The sequence below is a fragment of the Polyodon spathula genome, chromosome 10 (genome assembly GCF_017654505.1).
Source record: "Polyodon spathula isolate WHYD16114869_AA chromosome 10, ASM1765450v1, whole genome shotgun sequence".
Lineage (NCBI taxonomy): Eukaryota > Metazoa > Chordata > Actinopteri > Acipenseriformes > Polyodontidae > Polyodon > Polyodon spathula.
This window is the reverse complement of record NC_054543.1, coordinates 48,738,989-48,766,130: the sequence shown is the minus strand read 5'-3', so window position 1 is coordinate 48,766,130 and position 27,142 is coordinate 48,738,989. Positions and strand designations below refer to the sequence as shown.

General features: G+C 43.4%; 1 protein-coding gene across 2 annotated transcripts in view; it reads left to right on the top strand.

Moving 5' to 3' along the window:
- Window positions 1–27,142, top strand: part of LOC121322503 (semaphorin-5B-like) — a 79,651-nt gene that overhangs the window by 7,497 nt on the left and 45,012 nt on the right. The window contains exon 1 of one of the 2 annotated variants that reach the window (XM_041262599.1): window positions 13,446–13,671. The exons of the other annotated variant lie outside the window; for it this stretch is intronic. The gene's annotated coding sequence lies outside the window, so the exon portion shown is untranslated. Of the gene's footprint in view, window positions 1–13,445; window positions 13,672–27,142 lie in introns of those variants that run through there. 2 annotated transcript variants of the gene reach the window in all.

The following is a 27,142-nucleotide window of genomic DNA, read 5'->3' as shown; positions in this document are numbered from 1 at the left end:
TGTTTAGATATCACAATGCTTCCATCCTCACTGTGTGAGAGCATGTTTTAGATATCACAATGCTTCATCCTCACTGTATGAGAGCATGTTTTAGATATCACAATGCTTCCATCCTCACTGTATGAGAGCATGTTTTAGATATCACAATGCTTCCATCCTCACTGTATGAGAGCATGTTTTAGATATCACAATGCTTCCATCCTCACTGTATGAGAGCATGTTTTAGATATCACAACCCCTTGCATCCTGACTGCATGAGAGCATGTTTTAGATATAAAGTATAGATATAAATAAAATGGACAAATGTAATAATAAAAAAAAAAAATGCAATAGATGACATCATGACATTCCTGCAGATCCTTTATAAGGTAGCATGCTTACCGTAACAAAGTGTGAGGGCAGACGAGAAGAAAGAAGGACTGTGCCTCACAATTGATTTGTCCATTGTAGGATTAAACACTAGTCCCATTGATGGCGTGGAAAATGTGTCTGACAAGCAATGGAAAAAAAGGGCTTTCAATAGCATTGCCAAGCATGTGGAAAAGGGCTAGGAAATGGATGTTAAAACCATTGTCGACTGTGGTGGGAACATTTGGTGGACTCTCATGATTTAATACCCTATGGGGGCTTGCTAGCCGTCCTGTTTGTTCACTGTGGAGTGCTGCTGTGGTTCTCGGACAGACAGCGTTTAGCAGAGCAATCTGTTAGTGCTTTTAACGAACACACACACAAATAAATAGATGTGTGCAAGCATACTGCTAATTATCAAATAGCCAACAGTGCTAACGTGATTCCACTTGGCCACAATTTCAAGTGCAGCACTCTTTTTTTGTTTTCACTTGTGAGCTGGTATTGGCCACTTTAATTAAATGAATGGAATACTTAGCTGCACAATTTTTCTAACTGATTTAGCAATTAACAGCCTTTGATTATCTGTCTCCACAGAGATCTTTCATTCACCCCTCATTTATAAAGCAGATCTGTCCTGTGATTGCAGGATGGAATTGTAAATAGTAAGTGGTAAGTGCAGATAATTCATCTCTGGGTTGTTTGAGCTCTGGACAATTCTAAAAGATATTTGGAAATAAATTGTCAACAGCGATTGCTGCTTTTAAAAGGATTTGCTTCCTCTGTGTTGTAAATTGCTCAGAATTTCACTGCTTTCATAGATTTAGGAAGCATGTCCTTGCAGATCTCTCTCGCTGTATACTGAAGCTCTCACAAATCAAACAGTCTGATTTAAAATAAATAAATACATACAGACTTGCTCAAATTTGTTGGTACCCCTCCACAAAAAACAAAGAATGCAAATTTTCTCTGAAATAACTTGAAACTGACAAAAGTAATTTGCATCCACCATTATTTATTCCATATTTAATAGAAATCAGACTTTTTGCTTTTGATTTTTTGTTCAACATAATATTGTAAGTAATAAAACAAATGAAAATGGCATGGACAAAAATGATGGGACCACTAACCTAATATTTTGTTGCACAACCTTTAGAGGCAGTGACTGCAATCAAACGTTTTCTGTAGCTCTCAGTGAGACTTCTGCATCTGTTAACAGGTAGTTTGGCCCACTCTTCCTGAGCAAACTGCTCCAGCTGTCTCAGGTTTGATGGGTGCCTTCTCCAGACTGCACGTTTCAGCTCTTTCCATAGATGTTCGATAGGATTCAGATCAGGACTCATAGAAGGCTACTTCAGAATAGTCCAATGTTTTGTTCTTATCCATACTTGGGTGCTTTTAGCTGTGTGTTTTGGGTCATTATCCAGTTGGAGGACCCATGACCTGTGACCGAGACAGAGCTTTCTGACACTGGTCAGTACGTTTTGCTCCAGAATGCCTTGATAGTCTTGAGATATCGTTGTGCCCTGCACAGATTCAAGGCACCCTGTGCCAGGCGCAGCAAAACAGCCCCAAAACATAACCGAGCCTCCTCCATGTGTCACTGTAGGTATGGGGTTCTTTTCTTTGAAAGCTTCAATCTGGGGTCAATTTTCCTCTTGGGGCCACGCCCAGGGAGGTTGCCTACAGTTCCATGGACCTTAAACTTCTTAATAATATTTGCAACTGTTATCACAGGAACATCAAGCTGCTTGGAGATGGTCTTGTAGTCTTTACCTTTACCATGCTTATCTATTATTTTCTTTCTGATCTCCTCATACAACTCTCTCCTTTGCTTTCTCTGGTCCATGTTCAGTGTGGTGCACACAGTGATACCAAACAGCACAGTGACTACTTTTCTCCATTTAAATAGACTGAATGACTGATTGCAAGACTGGAGACATGTGTGATACTAATTAAAGAAACGAATTAGTTTGAAATATCACTATAATCCAATTACTTATTATCTTTTCTAGAGGATACCAACAAATGTGTCCAGGCCATTTGAGAATATCTTTGTAGAATAAGCAATAATTAATCTATTTTCACAGCTTATTTGCTTTATTCTATGACATACCAAAGGCATGCAAGTATCATGATAAAATAGCTTTTAATTTCATCACTTTTCAGGAGGAATGAAGCATTATTTCAATGAGCTGTAAGGGTACCAACAAATTTGAGCACGTCTGTAAATAAATAAATAAAAAGCTAATTATGTTTTAATTTCCAAGACGTTTAAACATATCTGGAAAATGTTTAAATAATTATACATCTTATAAAAAAACAACAAAAAGTATTTGTCAGTCTTATTTTAGTTAGAAAATTGGGTGCAATTTATCACTTGCAAGAAATCTTTTGAACTGTATAGCAGAAGATTGGTGTAGAAGAATTCCTGCTGCTGCTGTCCCTGCTGTTGCTGCTATTGCTGTCGCTGACTGATTTGCCAGTGAACAAGTCAACTTACATGACTGTGAAATTAAGTGCAAAGCCCTACAGTCTGTCCAGCTCAACTCTGACCTCAATAGCATTGTTTTCCAAATTACTATCTGGCATGAAAACAAGAGTGTGTTAAAGAATAAAGTGCAAAACCCGATTTCCTGTACTCCTTCAATACGAGGCATAGCCATGCATGTTCATTTTCTAATAGTGTTGTTCATCACTATGGATTTATATCCATCTACATCCTCAGTGTAGTGGGGTCAGACAGTGGAGGCCGTAAAGACAAAAGTCACAGTAATACTGTTCAGAAAGGGGATTGAATGGTAGCTGCTTGGTAGCAAGTCAAATGGTTGAAGTTTAATCTAAAGGTGTGTAACATTTTGAGAGGTGGAGGAAAATACATTCTGTTTCCAAGATATAAACCAAAACTACTTTAAAACTCATATGCTGTACTGGACTTCCAGCTAGCTGATCTCCCTGTTCAGCAGTCTAGTTTTTAAAAGTTCGATCAAATTGTCAACTCTTATTTATTTTGGGTGCTTTGGAATTCAGTGTATGGGTGGGAAGGGGCATTTGCTGCAAGGAGGCCTGGTATTGCTGGCACCATGAGATTTCAGTGGGGGAGTCTGATCCAGTGTGTGATGGGTTATTGCTGGCACCATGAGATTTCAGTGGGGGAGTCTGATCCAGTGTGTGATGGGTTATTGCTGGCACCATGAGATTTCGGCGGGGGAGTCTGATCCAGTGTGTGATGGGTTCTTGCTGGCACCATGAGATTTCGGCGGGGGAGTCCGATCCAGTGTGTGATGGGTTATTGCTGGCACCATGAGATTTCGGTGGGGGAGTCTGATCCAGTGTGTGATGGGTTATTGCTGGCACCATGAGATTTCGGTGGGGGAGTCTGATCCAGTGTGTGATGGGTTCTTGCTGGCACCATGAGATTTCGGTGGGGGAGTCCGATCCAGTGTGTGATGGGTTATTGCTGGCACCATGAGATTTCGGTGGGGGAGTCTGATCCAGTGTGTGATGGGTTATTGCTGGCACCATGAGATTTCGGTGGGGGAGTCTGATCCAGTGTGTGATGGGTTATTGCTGGCACCATGAGATTTCGGTGGGGGAGTCTGATCCAGTGTGTGATGGGTTCTTGCTGGCACCATGAGATTTCGGTGGGGGAGTCTGATCCAGTGTGTGATGGGTTATTGCTGGCACCATGAGATTTCGGTGGGGGAGTCTGATCCAGTGTGTGATGGGTTCTTGCTGGCACCATGAGATTTCGGTGGGGGAGTCTGATCCAGTGTGTGATGGGTTCTTGCTGGCACCATGAGATTTCGGTGGGGGAGTCTGCTCCAGTGTGTGATGGGTTCTTGCTGGCACCATGAGATTTCGGTGGGGGAGTCTGATCCAGTGTGTGATGGGTTATTGCTGGCACCATGAGATTTCGGTGGGGGAGTCTGATCCAGTGTGTGATGGGTTCTTGCTGGCACCATGAGATTTCGGTGGGGGAGTCTGATCCAGTGTGTGATGGGTTATTGCTGGCACCATGAGATTTCGGTGGGGGAGTCTGATCCAGTGTGTGATGGGTTATTGCTGGCACCATGAGATTTCGGTGGGGGAGTCCGATCCAGTGTGTGATGGGTTATTGCTGGCACCATGAGATTTCGGTGGGGGAGTCTGATCCAGTGTGTGATGGGTTATTGCTGGCACCATGAGATTTCGGTGGGGGAGTCTGATCCAGTGTGTGATGGGTTATTGCTGGCACCATGAGATTTCGGTGGGGGAGTCTGATCCAGTGTGTGATGGGTTCTTGCTGGCACCATGAGATTTCGGTGGGGGAGTCTGATCCAGTGTGTGATGGGTTATTGCTGGCACCATGAGATTTCAGTGGGGGAGTCTGATCCAGTGTGTGATGGGTTATTGCTGGCACCATGAGATTTCAGTGGGGGAGTCCGATCCAGTGTGTGATGGGTTCTTGCTGGCACCATGAGATTTCGGTGGGGGAGTCTGATCCAGTGTGTGATGGGTTATTGCTGGCACCATGAGATTTCGGTGGGGGAGTCTGATCCAGTGTGTGATGGGTTATTGCTGGCACCATGAGATTTCGGTGGGGGAGTCTGATCCAGTGTGTGATGGGTTATTGCTGGCACCATGAGATTTCGGTGGGGGAGTCTGATCCAGTGTGTGATGGGTTATTGCTGGCACCATGAGATTTCGGTGGGGGAGTCTGATCCAGTGTGTGATGGGTTATTGCTGGCACCATGAGATTTCGGCGGGGGAGTCTGATCCAGTGTGTGATGGGTTCTTGCTGGCACCATGAGATTTCGGTGGGGGAGTCCGATCCAGTGTGTGATGGGTTATTGCTGGCACCATGAGATTTCGGCGGGGGAGTCTGATCCAGTGTGTGATGGGTTCTTGCTGGCACCATGAGATTTCGGTGGGGGAGTCCGATCCAGTGTGTGATGGGTTATTGCTGGCACCATGAGATTTGGGTGGGGGAGTCTGATCCAGTGTGTGATGGGTTATTGCTGGCACCATGAGATTTCGGTGGGGGAGTCTGATCCAGTGTGTGATGGGTTCTTGCTGGCACCATGAGATTTCGGCGGGGGAGTCTGATCCAGTGTGTGATGGGTTATTGCTGGCACCATGAGATTTCGGAGGGGGAGTCTGATCCAGTGTGTGATGGGTTATTGCTGGCACCATGAGATTTCGGAGGGGAGTCTGATCCAGTGTGTGATGGGTTATTGCTGGCACCATGAGATTTCGGTGGGGGAGTCTGATCCAGTGTGTGATGGGTTCTTGCTGGCACCATGAGATTTCGGCAGGAGTCCGATCCAGTGTGTGATGGGTTCTTGCTGGCACCATGAGATTTCGGTGGGGAGTCTGATCCAGTGTGTGATGGGTTCTTGCTGGCACCATGAGATTTCAGTGGGGGAGTCCGATCCAGTGTGTGATGGGTTCTTGCTGGCACCATGAGATTTCGGTGGGGGAGTCTGATCCAGTGTGTGATGTAGTTGGTGATGTGGATGAATGTCCAATAGGGCCCCCAAACAGATTCCTCTGAGATCTGGGCTGTATTATAACCCAGGTGAATAAGCTAGTGAATTATTCCAGTGTTCCCCTAGTTGTGTTTATTAGGTGTTGGGCAAGCACAACTAGGAATTCCACCATGTTTCCAATACAGAAGCCCCACACCTGGAACTGTGAAACAATGAGCTTCTCTGTATTCAAGATCACGTGCTGCTAACTTGTAAACCTGTTTGAGTCAGAATGTGTGTGAATCATTTGAATGGGTTTGAAAACCTGACCGCAAGCGCTAGCTGTACATCTGCTTTATTGCTGGAGGTTAAAATAGGAAATCCTAGTTGGTTTATGCTGACTTCTGAAATTCTTGTGGTTCCTAAAAAACACAGTAATTCAATTACGAGTTTCAAGCCATCTGTTCTCTGTAGTACAATCCTCTGCCTCTGTTCAGTGCAAAAGAAACAAAACATCAACTGCAAAGCAAGTGGGTCTGTTATCCCTGGGTTAACAAAATATTACATGCAATAAAGCAAAACCATTGCATTTATTTTAAAACAAGTGTGCTTTTTAGAAGTTGTTGAAAGATCCCATTGATATGAAGCACAGACACCATAGTCTATAGCTGTTCCAAATGACCGCTTCCACAGTATTTATCTTGCTGTTCTTTCTCTATATCATGATCTGTATTGGATTGCCAGGCTGCTTTGAAAATCTAGCTCCACTTCCACGGTTTAGACAAGCTGTGCAGTGAGATCAAAGAAGGATTCAAGACTAGTGTTCAATTGGGTTGTATTACATGACTGTAGGGAACTGATGCTTGTAACATTAAAAATAAATAAATAAATAAATAAACAAAATAAATGTGATCCCTTTGTGCGTCTCTAATGTATGTAAATAGGACTGGGCTCTCAGGGAACCCTCTTGGAAAACCCTGTGGTCGGAAGCTCTTCATCACTTTGCACGAGTTCATGGGAAAGCAGCAGCTTTGTTCTTCACTAGAACTACACTTCCCACCTCTTGACAGGTAACAAGTCCTTGAAGCACCATTAGCATGTGATTTGAGAAAGACTCAAAGGAATTTTTACTGCAAGAGTCACATGCTTCAAGCCCTGACACCGACAGTGTGTAGTAATCTATAATTGCTAGGATCAATGTGGGTGTTGGCTTTTTACATGTCAGTGTTTATATGTTTTACTTTGTTTTTGTATTGAAATACATAATTAATTGAGGAGTAAGGTACAATAGCTGTCGTTTTAGAGCCAGTGAATAACCAAGCATAAGCACTAGTTAAGTCGTGTTTGCTAAAGTCTTAATAGATGCTCTATACTATAGGGCCGTGTTGTTGTTTTTCTCTATTATTTTTTTATCAATTCAGAATTGGAGTATGACATGAATTCCCATTGCTCTGAGACATGCTGAAGTTCATGTTCATGTTTTCTTGAATTCCAGCCCAGCAGAGGAGCTGCCAAGTTTTGAATACTGAGCTCTGATGTTTCGAGGAAATGCTAAGAACCCTAACATTTTAAAATCTAAAGTGACACGCTTCCTTTTTCATTCCATTTACAAATGGCATGGAGATGTTTGACAGGCATCTGGAAATCTGTGCCTGGTCAAAGTGTATGAATTGGATGTGGCCACACAATTACATTGGGGCAGGCAGCTTTAAAAAAGAAAAGAAAGTGTGTTGAGAACAGCGTCACACTGTTCCTGGCTAGGACTGATCATTGGAACACAGGTGCTATTCTGTGGTTTGTGTTTTTGAGGTAGTTAAAGGAAACATATTCAGTTTGGAGCCGCACACAAACGTTGAAATAGCTTTTTAGGTCTTGGCTGAGAGGAATGGGTTAGAAATACTCCTTGAAAGTTTGTGTACGATTTAAGATACATTTTTCTCAAGTCTTGATAAGATCACTTTTTTGATTTATTTCTGATGATGTCTAGTGATCTTATCCTTTCTGTTAACCTTGGAGATTATTGATTTTCTAAATGGTTTATTCCATAAATTGCATCTACTTAATGAAACAGTTGTGGGGAGAGGACTGAGACGGTTTGTCTACTTGACAGTGTACAGAAAGCATTGGAGGGGTAGTTCATCTAAAAAAAATGCAATACAGTTACTGGAGCAGTAATGTTTTACATTGTCCCGGAGCAGTGGTGTTTTAGCATTGTCCTCGGGAGGTAGTGTTCTAGCATTTTCCCGGAGCAGTGGTGTTTTAGCATTGTCCCGGAGCAGTGGTGTTCTAGCATTGTCCCGGAGCAGTAGTGTTCTAGCATTGTCCCGGAGCAGTGGTGTTCTAGCATTGTCCCGGAGCAGTGGTGTTTTAGCATTGTCCCGGAGCAGTGGTGTTTTAGCATTGTCCCGGAGCAGTGGTGTTTTAGCATTGTCCTCGGGAGGTAGTGTTCTAGCATTTTCCCGGAGCAGTGGTGTTTTAGCATTGTCCCGGAGCAGTGGTGTTCTAGCATTGTCCCGGAGCAGTGGTGTTTTAGCATTGTCCCGGAGCAGTGGTGTTCTAGCATTGTCCCGGAGCAGTGGTGTTTTAGCATTGTCCCGGAGCAGTGGCGTTTTAGCATTGTCCCGGAGCAGTGGTGTTCTAGCATTGTCCCGGAGCAGTGGTGTTCTAGCATTGTCCCGGAGCAGTGGTGTTCTCTAAATCAATGAATAGCTCTCTTCGTTGTGTTATCAGCGGTGGGCTGGGTCACTCTCTCTAAATCAATGAATATCTCTCTTCGTTGTGTTATCAGCGGTGGGCTGGGTTGCTCTCTCTAAATCAATGAATATCTCTCTTCATTGTGTTATTGGAGGTGGGCTGGGTCGCTCTCTCTAAATCAATGAATAGCTCTCTTCATTGTGTTATTGGAGGTGGGCTGGGTCGCTCTCTTTAAATCTATGAATCCCCAGACTGAGCTTCACAGGCTGCAGCCCAACTGCTCTACTAAAATAACAATCATTAGTTCCTGTCTCTGAGCTCTGAACTCTCGGTGAGGCAAAGAACCCAAGCAGAAGTTTTTTAAAAGTGCACTGGGAGCAGCAGGGCATTAAAAAAGGGTAAGAACCATGGCACAGTCTGCAGATTGTATTGAGGGTAGTGTCAACAAGGGTAAGAACCATGGCACAGTCTGTAGATTGTATTGAGGGCAGTGTCAACAAGGGTAAGAACCATGGTACAGTCTGCAGATTGTATTGAGGGCAGTGTCAACAAGGATAAGAACCATGGCACAGTCTGTAGATTGTATTGAGGGCAGTGTCAACAAGGATAAGAACCATGGCACAGTCTGTAGATTGTATTGAGGGCAGTGTCAACAAGGATAAGAACCATGGCACAGTCTGCAGATTGTATTGGGGCAGTGTCAACAAGGATAAGAACCATGGCACAGTCTGTAGATTGTATTGAGGGCAGTGTCAACAAGGATAAGAACCATGGCACAGTCTGCAGATTGTATTGAGGGCAGTGTCAACAAGGATAAGAACTATGGCACAGTCTGTAGATTGTATTGAGGGCAGTGTCAACAAGGATAAGAACCATGGCACAGTCTGTAGATTGCACCAGAGAAGAATGTAGAAATGAGTTCTCGGCTTAAGCAATCAGATAAAAACCATGGAGTTAGAAATGAAAACAATAGTGTATGGGATCATATGCAGACTGGTCAAAGTCCCCTAGTCTGCAACGTGTGACTTGTTAGACTTATACAAGCTGAGGAGGTTGTGCGCAACTGTTCCACGACAATCCTGGGAAAGCTGAATATTGTCCTTGACTTCTCAAGGGGCATGATAGTGGATCTCTGTGCAGCCAGGTCATCTCGCAACACATTGGCAGTTGCTGCGTTATCCAGCGTGTCCATCAAGGCAGTCCCAGGGTTCCTGGAATGTGATGGATCACAAGAGCGGTCCGAATCACAGGAATCTTCACTGGACAGCAAGCATCTGTCTCCACTTCAACATTTGCTGAGAGCTGCACATCATCTGTTGTTTTTTTGGCCAGTCAGTGTAGACTGAACATGAGGTGATTGTGTGTGAAATACAGGGTTGAGCAGCATCACTGATTAACTGCTCTGTTTTGTGTCTTATTATTTTTTACATTTTGTTCAGGGAGTGAGTGCTTAGAAAGTCTAATTGTGCCTGGGATGAGATTCACCAAGATATTGTTTAATATTTAATGTCTTTCTGGTGATTTCAAATAAAAATTAACTTTTTCACGGCCGTAATTGTTTTTTTTATTGAAAGTAATCCGGGGGATAATCTGTAGTGCAATTCACAGCTGCTGGTTTTCTCTGTCCCCTTTGATCTTCCTCAGAGTCTCTTGTAAAGTCTTAGATATTCTGCTCACACAGTGTTGTTAAGATGAAGAAAGGGGGTGTTATTCTTTTTTTTTAGATGATGGATGGCATTGCGAGCCAGCTTGTAAAAAGATTTTCTGCCTTTGTCTGTCTTTTTTTCTGAAAGGAAAGTTTTCTTTCCCAATGCTCCAAGGCAATTTTGTCCTTTCAGCAAATATTTATTTATTTATGTTTTCTCCGCGTCCAAAGAAAGCCAAGCTCTCGTCCCAGCGGAATTGTCCTAGATTGTTATTTAGTGCCGTTGCTTCAGTTCAAATACAGAAGAGCAGCAGTGTGTAAAGCAGGGATCAGTTGCAGTACTACAGGCTTTATAATCTCTGCCTTTTTCTCTTTGCCGGCTCCAGGTTTAGTTCTACACTCAGGAGTGGAAAGCTCTACTACTTGACAAGGGAAGATCTGAAGGGCAGCTCCACATGTAATGGGCATTAGGGTTCTGCATTAACCCTCTGCAGTCAGGGCAAGAACAGGATTGGATTGTAATGGGTGTAAATGGTTCTTTCTTAACCCTCTGCAGTCAGGGCAAGAGACAGGATTGGATTGTAATGGGTGCAAAGGATTCTGCATTAACCCTCTGCAGTCATGGTAAGAGACAGGATTGGATGACATGGTTTCCTCGTCAGGTCCAGGTTCTGTAAGGTGTAGATTAAAATAGGGGGGGGGGGGGCTTTATGTACCCTGAGACTTTGCCAGGATCCAGTGTCCAGAAACTAAGAGCCTCTGGTTGTGCCACTCCCCCTGCACTCCTATTAATGGCCTCTCCTCCAACACTGCATTAAATGGAGCTCACCCATCAGACATGCTAAATGGGGGTGGTAATTCCTGTAGCATCAGCTGTGTGGTTTGGGCCATGTGAAAACAGCAGTGTCTGCTTTGGTAAAGAGTCGTCCACTCAAGTTTCCTTTTGAAGGGTCAGTTTAATTGTAATATCCTTTGTTTCGACCAGCCTGTCATTCATCTATTAGAGCAGAGGGAAAAGGCTTGCTTGGAACAAACCCTTTGGCACGCTTGAAGGCGTTCGCTGTGCTTCAAAAACAAGGAAAAGGAATTCAATTGAAAAACAAAAAAGCCTTTCCTGTTTTGAGAGCCAGAGGGTATTGGTGTTTACAGCTCCATTCAGCCCTGTTGCATTCCAGTTTATTTGTATAGTTACCAGGAATGGCTAGTTTGCTTCATGGCCCGTCCAGATGGCTTGGCAGTCACACCGTTGTGACGCCTGCATTGGCTAGTTCCTGTCCGCTTTCATCTCCAGACGTCTCGATGGTAGCTTTTGTTTCATTTCTTGGATACAGAGGTTCCCTAGACAATAAAATCTGAGTCAGATTTGAAGATGCAGTAACCAAGACATGGCTTGTAAACTGACTCACCATCAATATCTTAAAATCATGTTTTAAATGTACAGCAGATTTCTGGTCATAGTCTTGGTGAGCTTCTCAAGACAACGTCCCCCAGAGTTCTGTACAGGTCATCGTGATGAGTGTTGCAGATTGAAAAGTCCATTCAATATTAATTAAGCAGGGTAATATCATATAGACAAAGTACCAGTTTTGTTTTGATGTTGTTTGCTTTTGTTTGCAGTTCACTGGTGCCGCTAGTAACCAGTATATCAGTGGTCACTATTGGAATTGCAAGTAGAAAAGCTGCATTGTAAAAGAAAGTCTTTGACTGGGTTGATCTGTGGAAGGATTGTTCAGAAGTTTTCGAATGCTGCTTTAGAGGAGGTTGCTACACCTTTAACTGTGAGAATCCCCTCGACAGGGTAGTGTCACGGCCCAAGCTGTTACCAGCAGTAAAGAGACCAAGAAAGCTGCAGTTTAAGCGCTGGTGTGCACATTTATTAACAGAACAGGAAAAAATAAACTGGCACGAGGGCCAAAATAAAATGTTCAAACAAAAGAATAAATAACTTGTAGTCTGGGTTTTAGTTTTCACTACAGACACAAAACAATACACAAATCACAGAACAAACACTCTCCCCCAAACTCCTCTCCCCAACAAAGGATTTCTGGCTCCTTTTATGGCCTGCCACACCCATCCTGCCTGGTGAGCTGGCAACGCATGGGTACTGGACAACGCACGGGTACTGGACAACGCATGGGTGTTGTATGTGTTTGGATTGAGGAGCTGCAAACAAAATGAATGCGACCACACTTTGAACATAGTTTACCCTGGAATCTTATTATTGCACACAGAAAGAAAAGCCAATAGGAATCTGGTACGTTACCTTACTTGAACACCCCGCCAGTCACCAGATAAATGAATCGTTGCTTCCCCTAGTGGCTTCTCATCACACCACAGGGCTGATGTGCTGTGTGGTACAGATCAGTCTTTTTATTAACCCTTTACATACTGGCGCCCCTGAAGGCTATGACACGGCTTGTATCTGGGATGTGGCTGTATTTGTAGTTATAACTGCTATGTCATTCACGCCAACAAAGCAGCATGAAAACAGATCCAGGTAACTTCAGAAGAAGTTGATAAAGGGTAGCGCAGGGGACTGAAAAAGTGTAGAGAACAAACACCCTAGCATTACTTCCTTGCACACTTGAAAGGAGTTTGTGTCACAAAGGTGCTTTATTAAATTCAGAACTCTGATTAACTTTTCTTCCAAGAACACAAGGTGGGGTATGTAATACTAAGTGCACAGTGTCTGTTTTTCAATCGGATGATGAGTTAATTACTTTTTGGTGGCTCATTATATTGCAGAGTTAACTCGGGGTCATTTACTTCCAGGTTTTAACATTCTGTTATGCACTCGAAGCTCTAACTTGCTTCCAGGGTTGCGCTGTTATCACCCCAACAATCTAGAACCAACCTGTTTTCATAATGGCTTGTGCTGTACTTAAAAAAAAAAAAATAAAACCAGAGAGGAAGAGAAGGGGTTACTGAGCTAAATATCTTGGTTTGAATTCAAGTCCTGAATTAAATCACGACTATATCTGTGAAGGAGACTGGCTGCAGTATTTTAATTGCAGTACGGTACTGGTGTGGCTCTGCACAAAGACTGTTTACTTTAAAACACACACATACCAGCTTCCTTTGCCGTGCACAGGTTGCCTAAGGAACAAGAAGACGCTCTTGCTTTTGTTTTCAATGTGCTGAACTATTTAAAAGGCAGCCTCATTTGTTAATGTAGCACGGAGCCCTGGGAAGCCGTGTAAATCACAGTGACAGCAGCAGCGCTCGTCTCGGTTAAACTGCCGTGCTGTGGTCCTGCGCTGGATTAAGAGGAAGAGTAATCACTGGCTGATGCTGTAGGAATGTGAGGTGAACACCACAAGGGGGGAAAGCTGTGTGAGGGAATGGTTAAAGCGATAGCTGTGTGGAATTCAAAGTTAACGGTTTGTTCTTTTGTGCAGTTCTTTGTGGCAGTCTCCGTTCTGTCCCGCTGTGCTTTTGCATCGACTGTGTCAGTGTGTAAAAGTCTTCCTGCTCTCTCTCCACCTGGTCCCTCCACTTTCTCCTCCAGTATGACACGCTGCTGATGCTGTGCTGGTGAGTGCTGAGCAGTTTAATGCTCCTTTTGTTAACCTCATTCATAGCTGCTCCTGCAATTGGTTTAACAGAGTTATCAGGCCTCTGCAGTTCTTTCAGTTTCTTGTGTGTTGAAACGGATGGGGTTTTCCCCACTTTCTAAAGCAGAACTATTTTGATTTGTATCACAAACGTCATTTCAGGACTTCCTTTGTTTGCTAGCTTCCCTTTGTTCAGAAGCGGTGCAGTGGCAGAAAAAAAGGAAAGTGGTTTTGTCTTTCGGGAGAGAAGCTGAAGCTGATTTTATCTAACAGTGATGTACAGAAGTGAGATCTCCTTACAGAAATATCTGAAATCAAGCCTAATTGATCAGATCGCTTTATTTTATTTTCCATTTTATTTTACTCGCTTATGTATCTTTTTCTTTGCTTTGAATTTCTCTTTGTTTGTTGGAGATAGTGGTGCTGCTTTATAGATAAAACAAAGAAATCAAAATTTATATAAATACATAACTCACAAGTTTGGTAATGCACCTTTTATTTAGAGATGTTTTATTTTTTTATTTTTATGTGTTTATCTAAGAATATAGCCACGCATACCATTGAACATTTTGAAAAGATATATTCTGCATGTGTGACGACACACTTGCTTTGTCACTGTCAATGTGATGTTTTACGTGTGCAGACAATGTTAGGGTTCAATTCAAGATCAGATCTGCAGCTGTTTAATTCAGAAAGCAGTCTGGTGCCTCAAATGATATTTACTGGATCAGAATGGACAGATAGTGAGGGCTGAAGCAACTAGAGCTGTTTGCTCTTATTGAACTCTTCCATTCCATTTGATCAAACTAACATAGGGTGCTGGGAGGAAAGACCTGCGCAGTTCAAAAAGCCGTGGAGAGTGTTTGTTTCAACTGCCTGCTTGATGGGATCGAAGAGGGTCAGACGTATGTTGTATTCTACATCCTCCCAGTCAATGTGCCTGGCCAGTCTCCTGCTGCACCTTTTAAAACCTGCTTGAGTGTGTGCCATAGACACCGGAATTCACAGTCATGATAGTTTCTAGGATATTCTGCTTTTCTTTTTGTTCTGAAAGACATGTGGATGCTATAATGTGTATTGAAACCTAACCTGGAGACGCCATCATTTCTCTAAATTAAAATTCAACTGTGTATGTGACATTCCTTTTCATTCTTCCCAATTGGTGCAATACATTTTCTGATTCCATTATAGTGTATATGTATGTATGTATGTATGTATGTATATATGTATGTATGTTTTGTTTCTATGCTTTCTCTGTCTCTTTTTATTAAGTTTATCTAAGTTTTTATTTTCTAAATACACCAAGAGACCAGCAAGCAGAACAGTTCTTCTTTTTTTTTTTTTTTTTTTTTTTTTTTTTTTTTTACACAAAGAAATTGAGAGGAAAGTATGTAGCCTGAAAGGATGGTGCCGCTGTATTGTTTCAAACTCTGTTTTCACTACTCAGGCTAAAGTGGCATCATTAGCTCTGGCAAATTATCATGATGTCATTGTGGTCCAGTTATGGTGCATTAGTGCCCCTTTTAACTGTGGCTAAACTGCACCTATTCATTTGTAAAAGAGTGGGGCCACTGGCAGATACTTGGCAAGGCGCACAGAAGGGCTATTCAGTTCTAAGAAACTGGACTGATAGGAACGAATGGGAAACTACAAGGGGATCCTGAAATAGTCTGTAAAGTTTTGATTGATCAGTCAGGTGGATCTTAATAACACTGAAGTGTCGTCTTGTGGGCGAGGTTTTAATGGGCTGTGTGTACCTGAAGTAGCGCAGCAGCAGCCTGTTCAGTTTGGATCCAGAGGGTGTTTGTGGGAGTCCGGCTCTCGCTGTGCAGTGGTGAAACTGCTCTGACTGTGTTCAGGAGATCATGGGCTAGTGTGCCACTGAAGGCTCACTGTTCCACTTCAATTTCTTTGGATGGACTCAACTTGCCATATTCTTGGCTGCACTCACTGTTCTTCTGTGGGGCGAGGGGAGGGGAGGGGTTAAGTTATTTAGCCTTGCCTTTTCTAGATGCAAGTAAACCATTGAGCTGTCTATAAGATGTATTGATGTATACAGTTGGCCACAGTGTTTGACCTTGGTCTTCTAAAGGGCCAATATCTGCTCCTAAGAACCTTAAAAAGGTACAGAGTTCAATGGGATTTTTTCTCCTCCTCCTCTTCTGATGTGTAAAAAAGATGACGTGCTGAAACCCCAGATGACGTGCTGAAACCCCAGATGACGTGCTGAAACCCCAGATGACGTGCTGAAACCCCAGATGACGTGCTGAAACCCCAGATGACATGCTGAAACCCCAGATGACGTGCTGAAACCCCAGATGACGTGCTGAAACCCCAGATGACGTGCTGAAACCCTGGATGACATGCTGAAACCCCAGATGACATGTTGATCCGGAGATGATGACAATGTCTAACAGCCCAGGGATTTGCTTAAAGAGCAAGCGGTGTAGATTTGCAAAATGTAGCACGTTCCACACAGAGCTGCGTTCCACTTTCACTACCTGCACTTTAATGAACCCCTTTGGCCTTCAGAAACTCATAAAAACAAGCCCCCCCTGCAGGAAAGGCAGGCGTTTAAAGCTGTGCCGTGCCAAGCCGCCCCCCCGCAGCTGCCTATGCGCTCGGCTTTGTAGAGTCATCATTGCAGGCTCATTGTCTGCTCTCAAAAGCCTGCATTTTATGGGTCACTAACTGACCGCATTAAAAGTTGTTGTTGTTCATTTCAGCATTTGCGCGGCTCCAAATCTAAAAATGAAATGTTTACTGACAAATCCTCTTGCGCAGCTTTCACATCGAAGTTTGGTTGGTTGATTAGCCTGGCTGGAACTGGTTATTCGTTATTTATTTTTGCAGATGTGTACTATGCCTATTAAGGCAAATAATTTGCACTTGCTGCAAAACACGATTTAACAGAGATTCAGGATCCAGCCATCTGTCATCCCAATCTAATAGAAACTGGAGAGAAAAAAAGTAGTTTGCACATAATTGGGATTTGAGCGTGCGAGACTACAGAGCTCCCATGGGTTAGGGTTTGAGGGCTAGAGGGAGCTGCTACAGTTCAGCATGCTGGCTGCTGAAGTCAAGCAGTGCTTAAGGTTCAGAATAGACCAGGTTTCTAGAAACAACAAGGCTTTTATAAAATATTTGATTCAGTCCCAGTCCAATTGTAAATTAGAAACAGGGAGGTTTTGTCTGGGCCAGCAGAATGAGGCCAGAGTCTATACATTGTGAATGACAAGAAGTACTATAAAGTTCAAATATTTAGAACAAGCTTGTGTTTTATGGGGTTTACCTGCCCAGGAGTCATGAAGTAACCTCCCCACCAGTCAGGGTATGTGTTGGCTTTAATAAAAACACACATTTCGAGAAAAGAAACGATTCTGTGTTCTTTAGCAGCAAAAATCCCTGTACAGTTTGTGTCCTGAGAGAAGTGCATTCAGAAAATATTTTATAAACGACACAGTTTTCTGTTTATTTGATGAAAGAAATGACACATACAAGACTACACAGGAGGAGAATTGTTTAGAGCAATGCCCTAGGCAAAATATTTGAAGGTTTGTCACTCAAGCTGGTGAAGTCTGTGTAACCATAGGGGTAACATCCTTGGTTTGGTGTACCAGTCAGACAGTATAGCTGTGAACTATGATTCAGATTCATATGATTTGAATGCTTTTATAGTTCATGGACCCAGTTGAATGGTCACCTCTCAGATGCTGTTGGAAATACATTCAGCCTTTGGAGCACTCAAACAGAGGTGCTTCCAATTACTCCCTGTCTGACATACATGCTGGCTATAGCTTAGAACCAGAGACATGAACACATCAACATGCTAATACATAAAGAAACAAGTCCGCTTGTGGCATGTTGCACTGGCTGTGGTCAAGCTACAGCAGGAGTTAGTCACTGGGGATGATATACCAGGATGTGCTGGAGCTGAAGGAAATCCTTCTCGTTGAAGCTTGTTAAAGATACTCTTTCCTTCATTGAAACCCAGTTGAGCCGAGTTCACTGGAGCACACTGCTTGGGGAAAGGCGAGAACTGCCGTCTCCTCGGGATTTGTGGGAAACATGGATTCTGCTTTAAAAAGATGTCTGTTTTTCTAATCCGATGCAGTTGCCTCTTAATCATTCAGGAAGGATTAGAGTGTCAATCTCTCCCATAATTGCAGAAGCCGTCTTTCTCTCAATCTGGAGCAGAGCCAGAGCTTTCTGCAGCAAGGACGCAAAGGGCTTCATCGTTTTCATTTGGAATAGAAAATCATGAAAATAAATCCCGATTACATGTGAAAACTGAAGATATCTGATGTATCTGTTTTGTTTTTAGAATAGGCTTATACTGTAGTTCTGTCGTGTTTGTATTCTTTGTTGTGCTCCGATATATTAGTCACAATGATGTAAGCAAGGATTCTCCTTTGTTTGGTGTCATGAGAAGAATCCTTAATGATGGACTCATTTGTTCAATGTTAACACTGGCCTAGAATGTGATGTATTCATATCGCCCATAAATCCCATTAATGAACTGTTCAAGCCCCACATGGAGGTCTAGAAGAAGGCTTTGATTTAGTTTCTGGTATTTTGTATTTTTACTGCACAGCTCAAACTATGAGGGTTTACAAGTCCTGTTTTGACCCTATCGAGTCGCACATTGTGCCCTTGATGAGCCGGTGAAAATGAAAAGTGAGATGTTAATGTGCTTCACAGTTTCTGCGGCACTTAGTGCTGTTTTTCCTTTAGGTGATATCCCAGCTTCTGTCTGGCAGGCGTGACGTTTGTCTTCCAGTTCACTGCAATGTTAATGGTGTTTGTGTGCGTGCGAGTGTAGGGGGGCTTGTGAGTGTGCGCGCAGTGCATCATTAACCTTGTGGGATGGAGGTCGTCATAGCGATGTAGCCAGAGCTTCTCCAGGTTAAACCCCTCCTCACTCGTGTACTTGCTTTAACTGCCATGAGAAGAGTCTTCAACCACCCAAGAGAACGATCCATGCTCACCAGTCCTCAAAGCTTGCAACAGTTACATTGCTTTGGTAGAGAGAGGTTGATGTGTGGAGGAGAATTTGGAAGTTATTTTATGTCAATTTTTGGGTGAACAATCTTTTGGAAAGTAGACAGTAGAAGCAAATTCATTTCCCTTTTTGACTGCTGCACAAATGGAACATTGGTGCGCCTCCTGTGCTACGGTTTAAATGGCACTTTTACATGGTTCTGTTTCAATATAAAGCATGTTATCAGCTCACATCAGCATTCCAGATATCCTCATATCTCACATGTCTTATCATATCAGAGAAAACACTGCTACAGGGATTTCTTTTCACCAGTTTCAGACATGATACTGTCAAACCACAAACAAGTTATTCTTCAAATGAATATCTCCTGAATCATAACGCATCTGTATTTTCAAGCCATCTGCGTATCTGGATTTGCTGAGAACGGGAACTGCAGGACCAGAAACAGTTTACTGAGGATTGACATACAGTATATCTATTTACTATTGTGGACTGAAGGAGAAGAATTTAGTGAGGCCACCCTGCTTGTTCGTAATATATTCCTGATGAAACCACTCCTCGCTAGCATGTAAGGAGAAGCAGTGAACTGATGAGTCCTCTTGTAAAGGCACTGGAAAGGTTCAGTGAATTGGTGGATTAGGAGATACACTCCCTGCTGTGGAACCTGCTTTTTAATTGAGAAGATGTTGTGAAGTTAGTTGAACGGTATATATTTGTGTTACGCTTCAAGCTGATCTAGCGATTGTCATTTTGTGTTATCTTTTTATATTTGTGACTTTTGATAAGATCAGACCTGCAAGATCATTCCTAGGAGTGGGGCTTTCAGAGACTGTGATGAGTGTGCATTGTGAGGATGAAAAGCGAAGCCAGGTAGAGGACATCGCTGTGAAAGGAGAGACAAGGCAAATGCAATGAACAACGAAGACACAGCTAAAGAAAGGTAGCGTCTAGCATCGCTGCCTTCAATAGTATATAGTGTAGGTCAATGTCAATCTCCCTTTAGCTACAGAAATATTCCCATTTGTTTTCTGTAGAGATCAGCGATTCTGTTATTACGTGATAACAGAACGCCAGGTAAAGCATGGCTGAGCAATGACACAAATGAGCGACGCCTGTTCTTAACCTGCTGCTTACTGATGAAACACTTCCCTGGGGCAGCTTGATTGCCTGCTAGCACTACTTATTAGCTGGGTTTTTTTTTAATAATTGACTGTCTAGTTTCTTGTAGGGGGTGCTATCAATTTTGATGCCAGAAACCGAACACTTTTTTTTAAAAATTAAGACTGTGTGGATTTTTCAGCTGCTGTCCAGATTACAATACAGTAATGAACTGATCCCTTCACTGGCGAGCTTGAATCTTGTTGCACTGACCCACAGTTTATTGTACTCTACCATTTAAAAACAGTATTTTTTATTTATTTATTTTTTTAATGTGGACATTGCTAATGGTTTTTACACTGGTTTTCTCTCCAATTTAGAATGCCCAATTATTATTTATTTGTATCCCGGTTCACTGCAATCCGTCATTTTTCACACTGCAGAGCCACAGCGAAGCCACCAGACCTATAGTGCATTAGGACACCACAGATCTGAATGGCTCCACTGCAGATCCACAGGCACCCTGTCGGCCACAGGGGTCGCTGGTGCGCGGTGAACCGTGGATTCCCCTGCCAGGCTAAGCTCTCCCTACCCTGGCGGCGCTCAGCCAATTCTGCGCCGCCCCCTAGAAACCCCAGGTCACAGTCGGCAGTGACACAGCCTGGATTGGAACCTGCGATCTCCAGGCTATAGGACGCATCCTGCACTCCACGTGGAGCACTTTTACTGGATGCGCCACTCAGGACTCTCTTGAAAACTGTATTAAAGGGGCCTTCATGTAGGTCGGGGGGATTAAACTGGGGCACAGATTGATTTACATTTTCCTGGCAACTCGAGCGCTGTTTTACATTTTACAAAAATAAGTGGCAGAGACTGTGGGCAAATTTAATTTAAATGACCTATAGAAAGGAAGCACATTCCCACTTTCTGTCTTGTGTAGACAAAGCCTTACTTGCTCCAGATATGATTTACTAGAATTCTTCCTTTTGCCCTTTCACTGCCACCTGCTCTCAATCTTTGTCATTTTTGTATTTAAATTGATCCTTACTTGTGCAGTGCGACGGATCTATTTATTTTAGGCACCTGACAGCTTAGCATAACTGTTGATGAGCCTGGGATGACTTTAGATGCTTCAAACGCTTGTAGATGCTGTTTTTAAACCCCTGAAAAGGAGCGGGCTTCTTCCCGAACGGATCAGTGCACTTTCCACTTTGTGACCCACAGTATTCTGGAGAAAACGTTTTTACGATCTGCATCACAAAGCACGTTCCCAGGAGTGGCCATCTTTTTATAACATAGTTCAGTGTATTCACTTTGAGCACACAGGGCCAGCACAGTTACATCTCAATAGTGTAGCACTAATACAAAGAGACACAAATAGTCTATACTCAATAAAATAGAACAATAAAATGATACATTATTGTAGTAACACTTTACATGGTGTATCTAATTACTATGTATTTACATAGTTGTTACTTAGTAAATACAGGGTTGTTATGCATAGTTACATGTACTTAATGTGTAATCTTAAGTACATTGTAACTATGCATAATAACATTATGTGAGACACTTAATGTAAAGTGTTACCATATTTAATATATAAATACATTAAAGGCTGCACCCTGAACTGTTTAAAACGGTACGAGGCGGCATCAGAACACTATATCCCTCCTGGGGGAGAGGGCTCAGAATGGGCACGGGGGTTAAAGCACAGTTGCCAATGGGAACAGAACACCAGCAGGTTCTGTATCTGAACACAACATCCCTCCTGGGGGAGAGGGCTCAGAATGGGCACGAGGGTTAAAGCACAGTGGCCAATGGGAACAGAACACCAGCAGGTTCTGTATCTGAACACAACATCCCTCCTGGGGGAGAGGGCTCAGAATGGGCACGAGGGTTAAAGCACAGTGGCCAATGGGAACAGAACACCAGCAGGTTCTGTATCTGAACACAACATCCCTCCTGGGGGAGAGGGCTCAGAATGGGCATGAGGGTTAAAGCACAGTGGCCAATGGGAACCGAACACCTGCAGGTTCTGTATCTGAACACAACATCCCTCCTGGGGGAGAGGGCTCAGAATGGGCACGAGGGTTAAAGCACAGTGGCCAATGGGAACAGAACACCAGCAGGTCCAGTCTGTATTGCTTTGAGGATTGAGGGGGTTAGGGTCAGGGGGTATTCACAGCCTGACAGAGGTTAATGAATTGCTAAGCAGTTTTCTGATGTACCATTATTGCTATGTGAGCTCAGTAACACTGTCACAGTTTGAGAAACCCTTCTCAGTTCACATTGACTTTTTTAATGCCAGCGTGATCCTTTTTTAAAAGGATGTTTGCTTTTTTTCTTCTCTTTTTCTTTATGGAATGTGTGAGATTGTGCCAAAACCTAATGCATGATATTCCAAAGAGAGCAGAGATTGGGCAGTGTAATAAATTAACTCCTTTCTGCATTAAAAAGTATAGCTTTAAAGTTATTTGTTTGATAGTTGAATCATCTTTGGTGACTTTTTGGATATTGTTCAAATGTTTTATGTTGTGTCCCTTGCAGTGATAAATGTCTTCAGCTCAGCAACATTGGAACTGTTCTGCAGTATTTGCCAATGTCTTCAGCTCAGCAACATTGGAACTGTTCTGAAGTATTTGCCCTCACACATGTGCACCAGCAGACCAGCAGGATCCAGCTTGGTTGTCAGATTTTGGTTGCTGATGAAAGTGTTTTGAAAAGCCATAATTGCTTATCGTTCTGCAATCATGCAATATTAGGAAGCCTCACTGTGCCCTCATAAGGTGCAAATTGATTTTTATAAAAATGGTCTTGCTGTCCTTTCCCTTAGCCATTGACATTGTATCATTCAATTTATTAAACTGTTGTACAATAATGTCAAGAAGGTGGCTTTGTAATGGGTGTAACTAAAAGGAGGTGGTTAGGCCAAGCGATTTAAGGGGGTTGGCATTTTGATGACAACCCACACTGTTGGTTTTTCCCCACTACCTGGCTGCATTGCCCATCTCCTTATACAGCGCCACCAACACATAATTATATACACCAGTACCATCTGCTGGACAGGTTAAACATTGACCACTGTCAATGTGTAATCAATTTTTCTTCCTTCAACTGTGCTGTTTTTTTTTTTTTTTTTTTTTTTTTTGCGAGTTTTTTTCATGTTTGCCCTTGTGAGGATTTCCGTACATAATTGTAATAAAACACGTTTCCACTCCACAGAGCTGTGTTAATGTCCTCTTAAAAGTTGAAGTTGAAAAATGATTCCCAGTCTTGACTAGCAGAAGTGTGCAAGGGAGGGGGGCTTTGTTTTAATGTAGCTCTAAATTGTGGTGCAGACCGGTATTCGTTAGCTCCAGGCCATGCAGTATGCATCACTGTTAAAACAGATGATGATGTGACACTTGCTGGGATGATGTGGAGATGGGAATGGCTATTTATTACCAAGTAAATGGTTTTGTTCCGCGGCACCAGTGATTATTTCAGTCATTCTAATCAAATGGATCAATCTGGAGACTGGCAGGTGAAACGCCAGAGCTAGATTTCCTTGCAGCATCTCCATCCTTTTTATGGTTGCCAGCCTCTCTCTGTCTCAATGTTTGTTTGTTTCTTCCTTTCTTTCTTTCTTTGCTTCTTTCTATTTCTCTCTCCCAGGAAATGTGTAACAGTGATGGGTATAAAGATCAGTGCTCTTGTTGGTATTCTGACAACTGATGGATAAACCAAGTGATAGAATAATATCTCCTGTTCCCCTCTCTGCAGGGGAACAGAATTAAACACTTAGAGCAGATACAATAGGAAATCATCACAACTGTCTGTTCTGTTGAGTTATAGTCCACCAGTCTCTCTCTCTCTCCCTCTCTCTCTTTCTTTCTCATATATAATCAAAGAGGTGCAGACAACTCTGCCAGGGGGTCATGGTAGCTCTGAATAGATCGTGACATTGGGTGAATCAAAATATATATATATTAGACCTAATTTTCCCGATTTGAAAGAGAAGTATCAAGATGGAGAAAGTGTCAGTGTGTGTGTGTGTGCAGGTAATGAGTGTGTGCGAGTGCAGGTGGAGAGTGTCAGTGTGTGTGTGTGTGTGTGTGTGTGTGTGTGTGTGTGTGTGTGTGTGTGCAGGTGGAGAGTGTCAGTGTGTGTGTGTGCAGGTGAAGAGTGTCAGTGTGTGTGTGTGCAGGTGGAGAATGTCAGTGTGTGTGTGTGTGTGTGTGTGTGTGTGTGTGCAGGTGGAGAGTGTGTAGTGTGTGTGTGCAGGTGGAGAGTGTCAGTGTGTGTGTGCGAGTGCAGGTGGAGAGTGTCAGTGTGTGTGTGTGTGTGTGTGTGTGTGTGTGTGTGCAGGTGGAGAGTGTCAGTGTGTGTGTGTGCAGGTGGAGAGTGTCAGTGTGTGTGTGTGCAGGTGGAGAGTGTCAGTGTGTGTGTGTGTGTGTGTGTGTGCAGGTGTGGAGAGTGTGCAGGTGGAGAGTGTTAGTGTGTGTGTGTGGTGGAGAGTGTCAGTGTGTGTGTGTGTGTGTGCAGGTGGAGAGTGTCAGTGTGTGTGCAGGTGGAGAGTGTCAGTGTGTGTGTGCAGGTGTGCAGTGTCAGTGTGTGTGTGTGTGTGTGTGTGTGTGGAGTGTGTCAGTGTGTGTGTGTGTGGAGAGTGTCAGTGTGTGTGTGTGTGTGTGTGTGTCAGTGTGTCAGTGTGTGTGTGTGTGTGTGTGTGTGTGTCAGTGTGTGTGTGTGTGTGTGTGTGTGTGTGTGTGTGTGTGTGTGTGTGGAGAGTGTCAGTGTGTGTGTGTGTGTGTGTGTGTGTGGTGTGTGAGTGTGTGTGTGTGTGTGTGTGTGTGCGGTGGAGAGTGTTAGTGTGTGTGTGCAGGTGGAGAGTGTCAGTGTGTGTGTGTGTCAGTAGTGTGTGTGTGTGTGTAGGTGGAGAGTGTCAGTGTGTGTGTGTGTGTGTAGGTGGAGAGTGTGTGTGTGTGTGCAGGTGGAGAGTGTCAGTGTGTGTGTGTGCAGGTGGAGAGTGTTAGTGTGTGTGTGCAGGTGGAGAGTGTTAGTGTGTGTGCAGGTGGAGAGTGTGTGTGTGTGTGTGCAGGTGGAGAGTGTCAGTGTGTGTGTGGTGGAGTGTGTCAGTGTGTGTGTGTGTGTGTGTGTGTGCAGTGTGTGTGTCAGTGTGTGTGTGCAGGTGGAGAGTGTCAGTGTGTGTGTGTGTGTGCAGGTAGAGAGTGTTAGTGTGTGTGCAGGTGGAGAGTGTCAGTGTGTGTGTGTGCAGTGGAGAGTGTCAGTGTGTGTGTGCAGGTGGAGAGTGTGTGTGTGTGTGTGTGTGCAGTGTGTGTGTGCAGTGTGTGTGTGTGTGGAGTGTCAGTGTGTGTGTGTGTGTGTGTGTGTGTGCAGGTAGAGAGTGTTAGTGTGTGTGCAGGTGGAGAGTGTTAGTGTGTGTGTGTGTGTGTGCAGGTGGAGAGTGTCAGTGTGTGTGTGCAGGTGGAGAGTGTCAGTGTGTGTGTGTGTGTGTGTGTGTGCAGGTAGAGAGTGTTAGTGTGTGTGCAGGTGGAGAGTGTTAGTGTGTGTGTGTGTGTGTGTAGGTGGAGAGTGTCAGTGTGTGTGTGCAGGTGGAGAGTGTCAGTGTGTGTGTGTGTGTGTGTGTGCAGGTAGAGAGTGTTAGTGTGTGTGCAGGTAGAAAGTGTTAGTGTGTGTGCAGGTGGAGAGTGTCAGTGTGTGTGTGCAGGTGGAGAGTGTCAGTGTGTGTGTGTGTGTGTGTGTGTGTGCAGGTAGAGAGTGTCAGTGTGTGTGTGCAGGTGGAGAGTGTTAGTGTGTGTGTGTGTGTGCAGGTGGAGAGTGTCAGTGTGTGTGCAGGTGGAGAGTGTCAGTGTGTGTGTGCAGGTGGAGAGTGTCAGTGTGTGTGTGTGTGTGCAGGTAGAGAGTGTTAGTGTGTGTGAGTGCGCGTGCATGTGTGTGAGAGGTGGTTGTAGATCAGGAAGTTGGCACACAAATTGGGGCAGTTTTTAAAGTTCTCCAGGATTAGAAATCATAAACAGTCAACAGGATCATTTGGTTTGATGCAAACTGCGCTCGCTAAGGTAGGTAGCAAGAAATGCATTAGATGTGCTGATTTGAATCCCGTCTGCCCCAGTCTCCTGCTATAAAAACAGCTGGAGCTGACTGAGAGGTTTCAATCCCAGGCCTGCCCCTGGGGTCGCAGCAGCGACCGCTTGCTGATGGATTCCAGGGCTGGGGAGCTGTCGGGAGGCAGGATAAGTAACAGTTAGTGTAACACCTGCCTGCTTGTTACATCCAGCCCACACTGTTTTATTGGCCTTCACCTTTTGCTTTTTCCATTGCAATTAACTCTGCAAGGGCATGACTTATTTTTAGATTGTGAATCCAAAACTAGTTGTATTGAACCCATGTGTTATGGAATATAGAACACTTCTTTTAAAGCCTTTTATAGATATAAAAACAAAATGATAATTCTTCAACTCTTCACAGCAACTTGTAAAAATTGAACTAAGTGGCATTTTCTTTTTTGTTTCTAATTTTATTTAATTATAGATATTTGTGTGTGTGTGTGTGTGTGTGTGTGTGTGTGTGTGTGTGTGTGTGTGTGTGTGTATATATATATATATATATATATATATATATATATATATATATATATATATGCATGCAAGTCCAAGTCTATTACCATTATTTTAATGAATGAATTGCTTAAAAAATACTCATGGCTGGTAACAAAGACATTTGCCCTCTCTTCTTCGTCCAGTATTTGAATGTTTGGTGTTAACTTGCTCAAGTCGTATGCTAAACCACCTCTTTTGTATCCCAGCATTTCTCCGTTCAATCTTAATTAACGCTGTAATGAAAAGTTTATGGCACACCAGCAGCTGAATGTGTGGACAGAATTCTTTGGCTCGCAGTCCCCACCACATGCGGGCCAAAAATCACCCATTTACATGGAAATCTGTGGCAGCAAATGAGAATTAAGACTCGACTAACTGAAACCTAAAGCCATTCTAGAAACCTGTCTCCTCACAGTTCTCTTGTGTAGTTCTTCACACAATGCATTTGCAATTCCAGCCTGTCTGGCTTCATCGCCAGGAATTAATCCCAAGTGTAAACATGGGAGATATCTTTGTTCAATCTTGGATTCATGGAGGAGTGCTTTCTGAACTTGTTTAGTGAAGAACACACACACGTCTCAACAGAACACTGTTTCTACACACACACACGTCTCAACAGAACACTGTTTCTACACACACACACGTCTCAACAGAACACTGTTTCTACACACACACACGTCTCAACAGAACACTGTTTCTACACACACACACGTCTCAACAGAACACTGTTTCTACACACACACGTCTCAACA